Source organism: Cherax quadricarinatus, chromosome 29, assembly GCF_038502225.1.
Source record: "Cherax quadricarinatus isolate ZL_2023a chromosome 29, ASM3850222v1, whole genome shotgun sequence".
NCBI lineage: Eukaryota > Metazoa > Arthropoda > Malacostraca > Decapoda > Parastacidae > Cherax > Cherax quadricarinatus.
In genome coordinates this window covers 34219679-34234120 of record NC_091320.1, presented here as the reverse complement: position 1 = coordinate 34234120, position 14442 = coordinate 34219679, and positions in this window count along the sequence as shown.

Sequence of the window (14442 nt, the reverse complement as noted above, 5' to 3'; positions counted from 1 at the left end):
CACAGGGATGTTAGGAAGTATTTCTTCAGTCATAGAGTCATGCGAAACAAAATTATTTGGTGTTTCTGGTAGCGCTGGTTTCTTGCTGACTCTCTCAGCGGCCTAGACTCAGTCAACAGGGTGACTCCTATCTCCTCGCAGCCATGGCCCTCCTGGGCCATGGGGACTTAACACACGGCATGGGCACCCCAGATACCGCAGTTAAAAGAAGTGTCCTGGAACCACATCTGTAATTGAACCCCGCTTCCAGCATCACCAAACAATCTGGTTATAAATGGTGGGAAGAGGTGGTCGCAGCAGTTGTGTTTGCCTGGAGAGAGGAAGGAATGAAGTTGTTCACTTCATCACCCTGCACAACAAGCATCCGTCTCTCAACGAGTTATCCTGATGTCGTGTCTGCACGTTTCATCATCCAGACACAGGTACAAGCAGGATCTAGCCGAAATTTGCCGAATTTCTTCGAGAATTGTAAGAGGCGTCCCAGCGACCCCACGTCACAGCATCCCACCGCTGCCACCAATGTGAAACAAAATTATTTGGTGTTTCTGGTAGCGGGGAGTAAATGATACGTCTTCAGAGGCTTCTTATTTTATTTGCAAAGTTGTGGTGGGTACACAGGCTTGTGTGTTGTGCCCATGGCTAGGGAGGGCAATGCCCACGAAGGAGAGAGGGAGTAGACTTGTTGACTGCTTCTAGGCCGCTGAGTGAGTGAGCGAGTGGGACCAGCGTCCCACTGACCTGGACAGGCCTAGAGGGCAGCACCTGAATGCCGCGAAATATGAACTAAGCTGGCACACAGCATAGGCTGTCTATGCAGACAGTACAGGCTGTCTACAGTCGTCAGAAAGTGGAATAGCCTAGCAAGTGATGTAGTGGAGGCAGGAACTATACATAGCTTTAAGAACATAAGAACATAAGAAAGAAGGAACACTGCAACAGGCCTACTGACCCATGCGAAGCAGGTCCATGCCACCCCCCGGCCTAGAACAATGACCACCTAGTCAGGTCACTTCCACTTAAGGAAGGAGCACGGCACCAGACCTGGTAGCCCAAGCTAGTCAGGTCCAACTCACACCCACCCACACCCACTAATGTATTTATCCAACTTATTTTTAAAACTACACAAGGTCTTAGCTTCTATGATGGTACTCGGGAGTTTGTCCCACTCATCCACAACTCTGGAGATGGGGTAGCGAAGATGGAGATACGGCAATTGACCGAGGAAAACAAGAGGATTAGTAGTAGTCCTCCTGTTTCGAGTCCTCAGGTCAAGAAGGGATCGTGGTCAGTGGCTGGACAGCAGGGGACGACGAAGTTGACGATCAAGAAGACGAATGGAAAGCCAGAAACGATGAAGAAGAAAGAGACTGCTGTGGAAACTCTTGTGAAACCTCCAACGCATTCTCGGTGCTACCGGACGAATGTGAGTCGACTACTGGGACCCTCACGACGAACGACAACAAGGAAGGTAAGAATATTGTTGCTGTTGGGGACAGCCAGGTTAGATACATGGATAGGGCATTCTGCTTGAAGGACAGGAGTAGGAGACAGAGGGTTTGCTTTCCTGGGGCTGGGATGGAGGACATTGTTAGCCGGCTTGACAACATCATGAACGGTAATGGGATCAATCCTATTATTTGCCTCAGTGCTGGAGGCAATGATGTAGGCAAGCGTGGAAGTGAGGATTTAGTTAGAAAGTTCAGGACAGCTATAGACATCATTATGAAGAAGGGGGGCGCCCTGTTATATGTGGCATTTTGCCAAGAAGAGGTGTTGGTAATGAATGGTTGTCCAGAGCAATTGGTATTAATTGTTGGCTGGATAAACACTGCAAGGATAATGCAGTACCATTCATTGACAACTGGGACAACTTCTATGGCCGAAATGACATGTATGCCAGGGATGGGGTTCACTTATCCAGGGCAGGTGTGGGTTTTCTTGCTAACTCAGTTGAGGGGGTTGTTAGGACTTTAAACTAGGATTAGTTAGAGGTATGGGTTTAGAAATGATAAATAATGAGTATGGATATATTGACTTATGCTCTCATATTAAGAATCTTAATAGTAACTGTCATGGAGTAACTCTGGGTAATGATAATTTCAGAAATTGTGTAAAAACAAAGATGAATAGGAAAAATGTGCAGAAGAAAAAACATATGATGGTATTTTATGCTAACAGTCGAAGTGCAAGAAATAAAATTAATGAACTACGTTTGGTAGCATGTGCTGGGAACTTTGATATCATTGCATTAACTGAAACGTGGTATGATTTAAAGAGTCGGGATATGACTGCTGAGTGTAATATTCAGGGATTTAAGTTGTTCAATGTGGATAGATGTAATGGGAAGGGGGGAGGAGTTGCATTATATGTTCGAGAAAATATTAATTGTTGCATAAAAACAGGTATAAAAATAGATGGAGCAGTAACAGAATCTGTTTGGGTAGAGTTTGTAGAGGGTCAAGAAAAACTAATTCTAGGTGTAATATACCGACCTCCAGGCTTGGATCACGATAGAGGGAGACTTCTTTGGGACGAAATTGTTAGGGCTTCTAGACACAATAACATAGTCATAGTAGGGGACTTTAACTTTAGTCAAAATGACTGGAATTCTTTGACAGGTAATCTAGAGTCCAGTGACTTTATGGAAACAGTTCAGGACTGTTTTCTGAAGCAGAGAGTGACAGAGCCTACCAGGGGTGATAATTTGCTAGACCTAGTCTTGTCAAATAAGGAAACACTCATGAATAATTTGGAGATCACTGAAGAGCTTGGCGCAAGTGATCACAAATCCATCACTTTTAGCATTAACTGGGAATGCAAGAATAATGATAATACAGTAAAAATCCCTGATTTCCGTTCTGCTGACTATAATGGACTTAGAGAACATCTGTCTAATCTTGATTGGGGTTATCTAGCTAATGATTTTATTGGCGATGATCATACTTATGATTATGAAAGGATCTGCTTTTATGATTTTTTTCTTAATAATGTACACCGTGCCCAGAGTATATACATTCCCCAGAGAGATATTAGGTCTAATAATAACGATCCCAAATGGGTTAACAGTAGGTTAAAGCATCTATTAGGGGAGAAAAGGAGAATTTATAGGCACATCAGAAGAGGAGAGGTTAACCTTACTGACCAATATGTTCAGCTTAAAAGAGAAGTAAAAAAGGGGATTAGAAAGGCTAAACGTGACTATGAAATTAGAGTTGCTAGTGAATCAAAGACTAATCCAAAGGGGTTCTTTCAAGTGTATAGGACGAAGGTGAAGGAAAAAGTAGGACCTCTGAAAACTGGGAATGGACAGCTGACGGATAACGAACTGGAAATGTGTTCCTTATTTAATGACTATTTTTTGTCAGTTTTTACACAGGAAAATGTAAATGAAATTCCAGTAATTAACAATTATTTAGTTCCTGATGAATTTAAATTAACTAATATTACTGTCACGAGGGACATGGTTATTAAACAGATAGACAAACTGAAGCAAAATAAGTCCCCGGGACCCGATGAGTTGTTTTCCAGGGTACTTAAGGAATGCAAGATGGAGCTTAGTCAGCCATTAACGAGTGTGTTTAATGCGTCCATCCTTACCGGTGTTGTGCCAGAGTTGTGGAAGATGGGTAATGTGGTTCCTATATTCAAATCAGGGGATAAGTCCGTTCCTTCAAATTACCGTCCAATAAGCCTGACATCTATAGTGGGCAAGTTATTAGAATCAATTATAGCTGACATTATCAGAAGTCACCTTGAAGAGCATAACTTGATAAATGAATCTCAGCATGGATTCACGAGAGGTCGTTCCTGCCTGACAAACTTGCTGACGTTCTTCAATAGAACATTTGAGGCAGTTGACAGTGATAAGGAATATGATATTGTTTATTTGGATTTTAGTAAAGCCTACGATAGAGTACCTCACAGGAGACTCTTGAAAAAAGTGGCAGTTCATGGTATAGGAGGTAAAGTCCTAGCATGGATAGAGGCATGGCTTACCAATAGAAAGCAGAGAGTTACCATTAATGGAGTGAAATCTGAATGGGGATTAGTCACTAGTGGCGTTCCACAAGGATCAGTTTTAGGCCCTCTCTTGTTCATAATTTACATTAATGACCTTTGTAGATGAATGGTTCAGAGAACCGACATGTTGATAAATTAGACACATGTGCAACTCTTGGGTATCTTTATTGAGGAAACGTTTCGCCACACAGTGGGTTCATCAGTCCATACAAAGGAGAATCTTGAAGAACAGGAGGAGAATGAGGTAATCAGTCCCTCAACCTTGAGTCGATATGGTCAGTCCATCAATCTTGAATAGAATCATTCTATTCAAGATTGATGGACTGACCACATCGACTCAAGGTTGAGGGACTGATTACCTCATTCTCCTCCTGTTCTTCAAGATTCTCCTTTGTATGGACTGATGAACCCACTGTGTGGCGAAACGTTTCCTCAATAAAGATACCCAAGAGTTGCACATGTGTCTAATTTATCAACATTAATGACCTTGATGAAGGGATTACGAGTAACATGAGTAAGTTTGCTGATGATACAAAGATAGGCCGTATAATTCACTCTGAGGAGGATAGCAATGAGCTCCAGGAGGATTTGGACAAATTAATGTCCTGGTCTGAAAATGGCAGATGAAGTTCAATGTTGATAAGTGTAAGGTAATGAAAATAACCCTCGAAGCTATAATCTAGGTGAAGTAGAGCTTGATCATACAGAATGTGAAAAGGACTTGAGAGTCTTGGTGAGCAGAAATCTAAAGCCAAGACAGCAGTGCCTTAGTGTGTGCAACAAGGCCAACAGATTACTTGGATTTATCTCAAGAAGTATAAGTAACAGAAGTCCAAAAGTTATTTTACAGCTCTATACATCACTATTGAGGCCTCATTTAGATTATGCTGCTCAGTTTTGGTCCCCTTACTACAGGATCGATATAGACTCATTAGAGAACGTACAGAGAAGAATGACTAAAATGATTTACTGTGTAAGGAATCTCCCGTATGAAGATAGACTTAAAGCCTTAAATCTCCACTCTCTGGAGAGGCGTAGAATGAGGGGAGATATCATTGAAGTGTATAAGTGGATGACGGGCATAAACAAGGGAGATATTAATAAAGTACTGAGGGTGTCGAACCAGGTAAGAACCAGAAATAATGGATTTAAGTTGGATAAATTTAGATTTAGAAAGGACATAGGTAAGTACTGGTTTTCTAACAGAGTTGTAGATGCGTGGAACAGTCTTCCCAGTGGGGTGATAGAGGCTAAGACCTTGGGTAGCTTTAAGAAGAGATTGGACAAGTATATGAGTGGGAGGGGCTGGGTTTGATTGGTGTCATGGGGTACGGGAGTTATTTCTTGGGTAGCTTTAGGTAGAGGTTGTTTTGTTAGGTAAGACACATATGCAACAGTTAGGTATCTGTATTATGAAACGTTTCGCCTACACAGTAGGCTTCTTCAGTCAAGTACAGAAAAGTTGATAGAAGCAGAAGATACTTGAAGACGATGTAATCAGTCCATCACCCTTAAAGTTTTGAGGTGGTCAGTCCCTCAGTCTGGAGAAGAGCATTGTTCCATAGTATGAAACAATATGGAGAAGAAGTGACAGGATGGAGCTTTTTATAGCGCCAAGAGGTGAGACGTAGGCCACTAGGAGAGGTAAGAACTCAGATGTTGAGAAGTCAGGTCCCTCTCAAATCCAGCCCCTCTCACTAGTGGAAGTTGTCGAAGTTGATTGCAGGTCTGTACCAAGATACCCTTGTGTTGCAGTGTCTGACAGATTGAACATTAAAATGGTATAAAATACCGACAGGTTGTTAGGTAAGACACATATGCAACAGTTAGGTATCTTTATTATGAAACGTTTCGCCTACACAGTAGGCTTCTTCAGTCAAGTACAGAAAAGTTGATAGAAGCAGAAGATACTTGAAGACGATGTAATCAGTCCATCACCCTTAAAGTTTTGAGGTGGTCAGTCCCTCAGTCTGGAGAAGAGCATTGTTCCATAGTATGAAACAATATGGAGAAGAAGTGACAGGATGGAGCTTTTTATAGCGCCAAGAGGTGAGACGTAGGCCACTAGGAGAGGTAAGAACTCAGATGTTGAGAAGTCAGGTCCCTACGTCTCACCTCTTGGCGCTATAAAAAGCTCCATCCTGTCACTTCTTCTCCATATTGTTTCATACTATGGAACAATGCTCTTCTCCAGACTGAGGGACTGACCACCTCAAAACTTTAAGGGCGATGGACTGATTACATCGTCTTCAAGTATCTTCTGCTTCTATCAACTTTTCTGTACTTGACTGAAGAAGCCTACTGTGTAGGCGAAACGTTTCATAATAAAGATACCTATCTGTTGCATATGTGTCTTACCTAACAACCTGTCGGTATTTTAAACCATTTTAATGTTCAATCTGTCAGACACTGCAACACAAGGGTATCTTGGTACAGACCTGCAATCAACTTCGACAACTTCCACTAGTGAGATGGGCTGGATTTGAGAGGGACCTGACCTCTCAACATCTGAGTTCTTACCTCTCCTAGTGGCCTACGTCTCACCTCTTGGCGCTATAAAAAGCTCCATCCTGTCACTTCTTCTCCATATTGTTTCATACTATGGAACAATGCTCTTCTCCAGACTGAGGGACTGACCACCTCAAAACTTTAAGGGTGATGGACTGATTACATCGTCTTCAAGTATCTTCTGCTTCTATCAACTTTTCTGTACTTGACTGAAGAAGCCTACTGTGTAGGCGAAACGTTTCATAATAAAGATACCTAACTGTTGCATATGTGTCTTACCTAACAACCTGTCGGTATTTTATACCATTTTAATGTTCAGAGGTTGTTTTGATAAGGACCTGCCTCGCATGGGCCAGTGGGCCTTCTGAAGTGTTCCTCCATTCTTATGTTCTTATGTTCTTAAACCAGTGCTTTCCTATATCCTTCCTGAATCAGAACTTTTCCAACTTGGCTGGATATTTTCAGCACTCTATTTACATCCCCTTTATTTATTCCCGTTTTCCATTTATACACCTCAATCATATCCCCCCTAAATCTACGCCTTTCGAGAGAGTGCAGATTCAGGGCCCTCAGTCTATCCTCATAGGGAAGATTTCTGATACATGGGATTAACTTTGTCATCCTCCTCTTTACGTTTTCCAGAGCATTTACATCCATTCTGTAATATGGTAACCAGAACTGTGCAGCATAATCTAAATGAGGCCTAACCAAGGATATATAGAGTTGAAGAACAACCTGAGGACTTGAATATCAAAATGGTATACAATACCGACAGGTTGGTAGGTAAGACACATAGGCAATACTTAGGCAACTTTAGTCCGAAACGTTTCGCCTACACAGTAAGCTTCTTCAGTCGAATACAGAAAGTAGGCAGGAACAGTAGAGATGTGAAGACGATGTAATCAGTCCATCACCTTTGAAGTCGTAGATTTGAGGTTGTCAGTCCCTCAGCCTGGAGAACTTCAGTTCCATAGTCTGGAATTACAGTTAGTTGCCTAACTGTTGCCTATGTGTCTTACCTACCAACCTGAGGACTTCTATTATTTATACTTCTTGTTAGCTTTATTGCTAACACTTATGCGCTGTTGTCTTGGTTTCAGATTACTGCTAACTAGAACTCCTAAATCCTTTTCGCAATCAGTAGAATTAAGATCTTCACTATTCAGTTTATAAGTGACATGGTTATTGTCCTGTCCAGCATTTAGCACTTTGCATTTGTCTATATTAAACTGCATCTGCCACTTCTCCGACCACTGCATCAATCTATTGAAATCATCCAGGAGTGCACTAATGTCCTCAATAGAATGAATTGGACGGCCTATTTTGGTGTCATCAGCAAATTTGCTTATTTCGCTATTTATTCCCTCATCTATATCGTTTATGTAAATTGTGAACAACAAGGGGCCCAACACTGACCCCTGTGGAACACCGCTTGTGACGTGCCCCCATTCTGATTTCTCCCCATTTATGCAAACTCTTTGCTGCCTATTTGTCAACCACGCCTCTACCCAGGAAAAAAATTCTCCTACTATTCCGTGTGCCTTAAGTTTCCTCAAAAGTCTCTGATGTGGAACTCTATCGAAAGCCTTACTGAAGTCCATATACACAATATCACATTCAATACCATGATCTACCTCCTTAAACACCTTAGCGAAAAAAGTTAGTAAATTCGTAAGACAGGAACGCTCTTTAGTAAAACCGTGTTGAGATTCATTTATCAATTTATGCCTATCAAGATGGCTACGAATTGCCTCGGCAAGTATTGATTCTATAAATTTTCCCACTGTGGAGGTAAGGCTTGTTAGGTAAGACACATATGAGGTAAGGCTTATTGATCTATAGTTCGAAGCTAAGGACCTGTCACCTGCCTTGTAAATAGGTATTACATTTGCCATTTTCCACTTATCAGGCACTATGCCAGTTTGATAAATTAGACACATGTGCAACTCTTGGGTATCTTTATTGAGGAAACGTTTCGCCACACAGTGGCTTCATCAGTCCATACGTAGGAGAAACTTGAAGAACAGGAGGAGAATGAGGTAATCAGTCCCTCAACCTTGAGTCGATGTGTTCAGTCCATCAGTCTATTCAAGATTGATCATCCAATTTAGCCCATCCAGGTAATTTTTCAGTCCCATGAAATCAGCCAATCGAAAGTCTGGGACAGAGACTTGATTGCAGTTTACTGGGTAATTCCATAATATATTGAAACTAAGTGATTTGTGATCACTTTCCCCAAGCTCATCATTAACCTCAAGATTATTAATTAGTGAATCTTTGTTGGCAAGACCCAAGTCAAGCAGACTGTTTCCTCTAGTTGGTTCTGTCACAAACTTTTAAAAAGCAATCCTGAACTGTATCAAGAAAGTCACTAGACTCAAAATTTCCTGTCAAATTGTTCCAATCAATTTGTCTAAAGTTTAAATCCCCCATTAACACAACATTTTCATATCTAGATGCCTTATGAATTTCGTCCCATAACAGCTTACTGCACTCCCTATCAAGGGTTGGGGGCCTATATATCATAACCATTATTATTATTATAATCAAAAAGAAGCGCTAAGCCACAAGGACTATACAGCATATCATAACCAAAATTAATTTTTCATACCCCTCGAGAAACTATAGCCAAACAGATTCTGTGTCCGATGTTTCTATTCTTATATCATGTCTAACACAACAATTTAAATTACCTGACATATATCGCCACACCACCACCCTTCCTGTTGGCCCTGTCAGTGTAGAATAGTTTATAACCCTGTTGTATTCAGAAGGCATTTCTCTATCCTTCAAGTTGAACCAGGTCTCAGTTATGGCAATAATATCTATATTACCTACACTTGCAAGTAATCTTAGCTCATCTATCATCTATCTCCTACTGTTTGTATAGTAAACCTTAAGAGAGCTAGTCACTCGTTGCTCTCTACTATCTCCCTTTGTTTGTTGATCAGTTGCTTTGCCTTTATTAGGAACTTTATTTTGAATATTGTCTTTTAAACATATCCCTGAGGTATCCTGGTAATATTTGCTGTTTTCAACAATAATATGACAAAGCTCAGGAAGCAGAGAGAGAGGACCTAGTAGCGATCAGTGAAGAGGCGGGGCCAGGAGCTGAGTATCGACCCCTGCAACCACAATTAGGTGAGTACACACTGTTGCACTCTCTTAACCTTGGAGGTTGTCGTCAAGTGCCCCATAGCGCTCACTTCTTGCTATGTGTGTTAGTCGGCTGTTCATGACTAAGACACATGTGTAACATCCGAGTATATTTGAGAGACGTTTCGTCCCACAACGGGTGAAATTTCTTAAATAAAGGTACCCAGATGTTGTGCATGACTCTTGTTCGTTAACTAACCTTTGAGCTGACTATACACAAATAACCCACACATAGGAGAGAGGATTCTTACGACGATGTTTTGTGTTGTATTGCTCCAGTCAAGGTACTGTGTATTTTTGTTCTTCGAGCTGACTTTGACTGAAGTGGGAGGCGTACATACATGCTACCATCCTGACCTTGTTACCACTTGGTATTATCTTTTACTGCTCTCTGCCTGACCTTCGTACCAGGCCTGATGCTGGGTAGCGTCCTACCAGACTTACCTTGTTACCAGGCTAGCAGTTATTCACCCCCGCAATTATCCAGCCTTGAAGGAGTGACTTATTGTGTTGGTCCTTAGCTTCACTGAAGTCCCGTAGCTTGGTTGGTAGCGCACTCAGCTTACATACTGAATGTCTGTGGTTCGATCCACGGTTAGTTTTTTTAGTTTAATATGTTTATTATGCACCCCATACCCATCCTGTGGGCGGTAGTCAAAAGATTACAGAGGTACATAATTGGTCCAGGGACTGGACTCCAAAGTTTTGAGAGCTGAGCAAGTTACAGAGGTAATGAACTCACAATTTACAAAGGTAATGAACTCACAATTTACAAAGGTAATGAACTCACAATTTACAAAGGTAATGAACTCACAATTTACAAAGGTAATGAACTCACAATTTACAAAGGTAATGAACTCACAATTTACAAAGGTAATGAACTCACAATTTACAAAGGTAATGAACTCCAGGTAGGTCTGGTCACAATCATGACAAGTTATAAAGGTATTTACAAATTACAGAGGTACGTAATGGGTCCAGGGACCGGGCCCCTAAAGTTTTGATAGCTGAACTAGGTACAAAGGTAATGAACTCAAGTTACAAAGGTAATGAATCCTGTATGAATGGTTACTTACGTTTATACATGGGTACAATCATGAACAAATTATAGAGTAATGAGCAATTCACACTTCCACACCCGGTCACAACTGTAGTGAGTTATTGGTGCAAATATTGATTGTTGAGTTACACACACACACACACACACACACACACACACACACACACACACACACACACGGCCGGGTGAAAATGTTGTGGGTCGCATCCTGGGGCTGGGCTTTGAAATGAGTTGAGACAGGATAACAAACTGATATGTAAAAAAAAAAAATCTCTCATGGCAGAGTTGAAGCATCTCTCACCACCACAACAACACCATGTACTGACTATTCCACATATATATCAACAATGACCTTCTACAGTGTTCTTATGTGGGATAGCGATGAAGAAGTTTCTGGGCAAGTGGTTCAGCTATGTTATAGAAGCCACTATTCTGGTTGAATCGGATATAGAAATAAGTGATGATTCCAGGATTCTTCGGTATTGAATAACCCATGCAGCCGACTTCCAAACAAACAGTCGGAGTCATTATAAAACATGTAGGAATGAGTCCTACAATCATATATATGTGTATACATATACGCATGCATATACACACATACGTGTATGTGCACTTGTTCGTACAGAACAAACTGGATCATACATAGAAATAAAGCGCTAAATGACTTGTCTGCAAATAAACTAAAAAATATTGCATTCAATGATAGAACTATACCTAAGACATTGGTTCCCACAAACACACCTACACATACACAAAGTTAATGTTACCGATTAACACTCAATATATAATAGGACCTTCCATACAAAATAAGGGTATATATAAACCCCATCAAATACTTATATATGTTAGTACATAGTTCATAAAGTACTCATTCAATACGATAAAAAAGAGACGTATGACAAGGATAAATCTATCATCAGATTCGAATATATAAATCATAACCTCACAATATACATATAAATATAAACCCCCTATATAAAATGGTTCTTATAACAATAAGAGAAAAAACAGAAAATCACATACAACTTTTGACTCTGTGATTTTACAAAATCATAAGGTCTACATACCCCGGAGCCCCCGACGGCTCCCTGCAAATAAACTTTACCCACATCTACCACCTTGCAAACCAATCAACCTTCCTCATCAGGCTTCCAATCACTCCAAGAGGACACACCACTGAAGAGACCAACCCCTTGCCTCTCACCCCGTCACCAAACGGAGTAGACGTTCAACAGTAAGTTCACGATATCCCTCCGGAAAACTAATTACCCACCTTCCCCCATATAATTGTTTGTTCCTACATGCTGTTCTATAAAAACACGCCGCCAACGCTTTTATCCTAATGTTTCCCTCCACCTCCCTCATCCCCCAAGAAACATACAAGTAATCAACTATTACGTATCTGATAGCCCTCCCCACCTCTTTGGGTACCCCTCCTATATCTAACATTAAAGCCCTAAGGGGTGATATCTGTCCCCCCCCAATAAAAAGAAAACCCTCTTCAACCACAATCTTACCACCTCCAAAGCAGAACAAAAATATACTACATGAAAAGCCGTTTCAACTTCCCCACAAAAACCGCATGACGCCTCTCTCACAAAACCCATTCGTCTTAGCACCTCTTTCGATGCTAACGTCCCCATAAGAAATCTATATACTAATTCCCTCGCTCTTGCCGGTATTCTTAATTTACTAAATTCCACCCATATCACTCTCCAATCATATGTGGGATACACTGCCATCCCTTGCATTGATTCCTGACGACGACCCACACCCACTAACCGTTTTACCTTGAGTTTTTTAACATTGCGTACCTTTAACATAAACCGCAACATATCTTCACACTCCACTAAGTCCCTGCCACCCCACCATTTGCGGATATCCCCCATCACCTCCCCCACCCGAAGACCCCTTTCCCCCGCTGCCCGAATATACCTCTGCTTCACATATAGCGCCTTCACCCTAGACCCTAATGCCATCAATCCCAATCCTCCCTGTCTTACCGCAGTCATTACTACATCTTTGCCCAACCATGCCCTCCCATAACCCCACACATATCTTAAGACTCTTCTTTGTAATTCCATAATATCCTGACTTCGTAATGGGTAAATTTCCGCCACTCCCCACACCTTACTATAAATCAGCGTATTTACCACCACAACCCTTTGATGCAAGGTTACATCCCCGGCCCTTAGACTCCTGAGCCTACTCAAAGCTCTGTCCATTACCATTTCTGAATTAACCCTCCTGCTCTCCTGTGCATCTGCCAAATACAAAATCCCACAAATCTTTAGCCTATCTACAGTTATCCAACCAAACTCCTCCCCCAAGGTCCCGCCTACCCAAGCGCCTACCTCCAGCAATCGTGATTTCTGCTTATTAACTCTCATCCCAGTAGCATTCCCAAAAATCTCAATTACCCTTCCCACTTTACTTAAATCTTCTATCTCATTAAGTAAAACAGTTGTATCATCTACATAACCAACAACATTCCCACAAAATCCTCCACTCTCCCCCATCCTTCCCATCCCACCATCAACCAGAACATAGAAAGGATTCTGCATACATGCAAAGAGTATTTGGGAGAGTGGACACCCCTGCCTTAAACCCCTCCCCATGCTTACAGAACTACCCAACCTCCCATTTACCTGTACTCTCATTGATGCATTCTCATACAAAGTCCTCACCCATCCAACCACCCTCCCTCCAAAACCCATTCTCACCATACTCTCAATCAAAAATTCCCTATCCACATAATCATAAGCTTTCTCCCAATCCAGACCTAGAATACCTCCCTTATTACTACCCTCAAGGAAATCCCGAATACGTCCATGACCTACCCGCATACTCCTCCCCGGGATACCAAACTGTCCCCCATGTATCACCGACCCCATGACCTTCTTCAGTCTCTTACCCAAAATTTTTGCAAAAACCTTGTAATCTGCGCACATCAAAGATATTGCACGGTAAGCACTCAACTCTCTACCCCCCCTCTTCTTTGGCACCAAAACTATGACACCCGTACTTTGCGATGTGCCCAACTTCCCACTAGTTAACATATGGTCCAATAGCCTAACAAAGCACTGCCTAATACACCCCCAATGTGCTCTATAAAAATCATTTGGTATACCATCTATCCCTGGTGTTTTCCCGGTACTCATCCCGAAAACTGCCTCTTCCACCTCAACCTCACTTATACCAACCTCCAACCCCACTCTATCCTGCTCACTTAAAATGCTATGGAACCCCCCTTCAAAAATACCCTCCCAGGAACCCCCCTCCCTCCAACTCCATTTCTCCCTAAACCAACTATCTGCATAGAGACTCATACTTTCCGTATTGGATAGGACTCGACCTTCTGGATACCCTCCCACCCCAGGGCTTGTCTCCAATTGTAGAATGGTGGTTACACTCTGTCGGTCCCTAAATTTACGTAAAACAAACCCAGACGGCTTATCACCCCACAAAACATCCTCTAACCCCGCCCTAACCCTAATTGCATCAAACCTATCATTGTGTAATTCAGTGATTCTACTCCGCAGACTGTCCATATCATCCCTCCTACCACCTCCCCCAACATAACAATCTTGCAACTGTCCCTCCAGATAATTTTGCAACCCAAAACGCCACCTCGCCTCTTCTCGTCCCCTAACCTTAAAAAAATTCGCTATTCCAGGTTTTGCCTGCATTTCCCACCA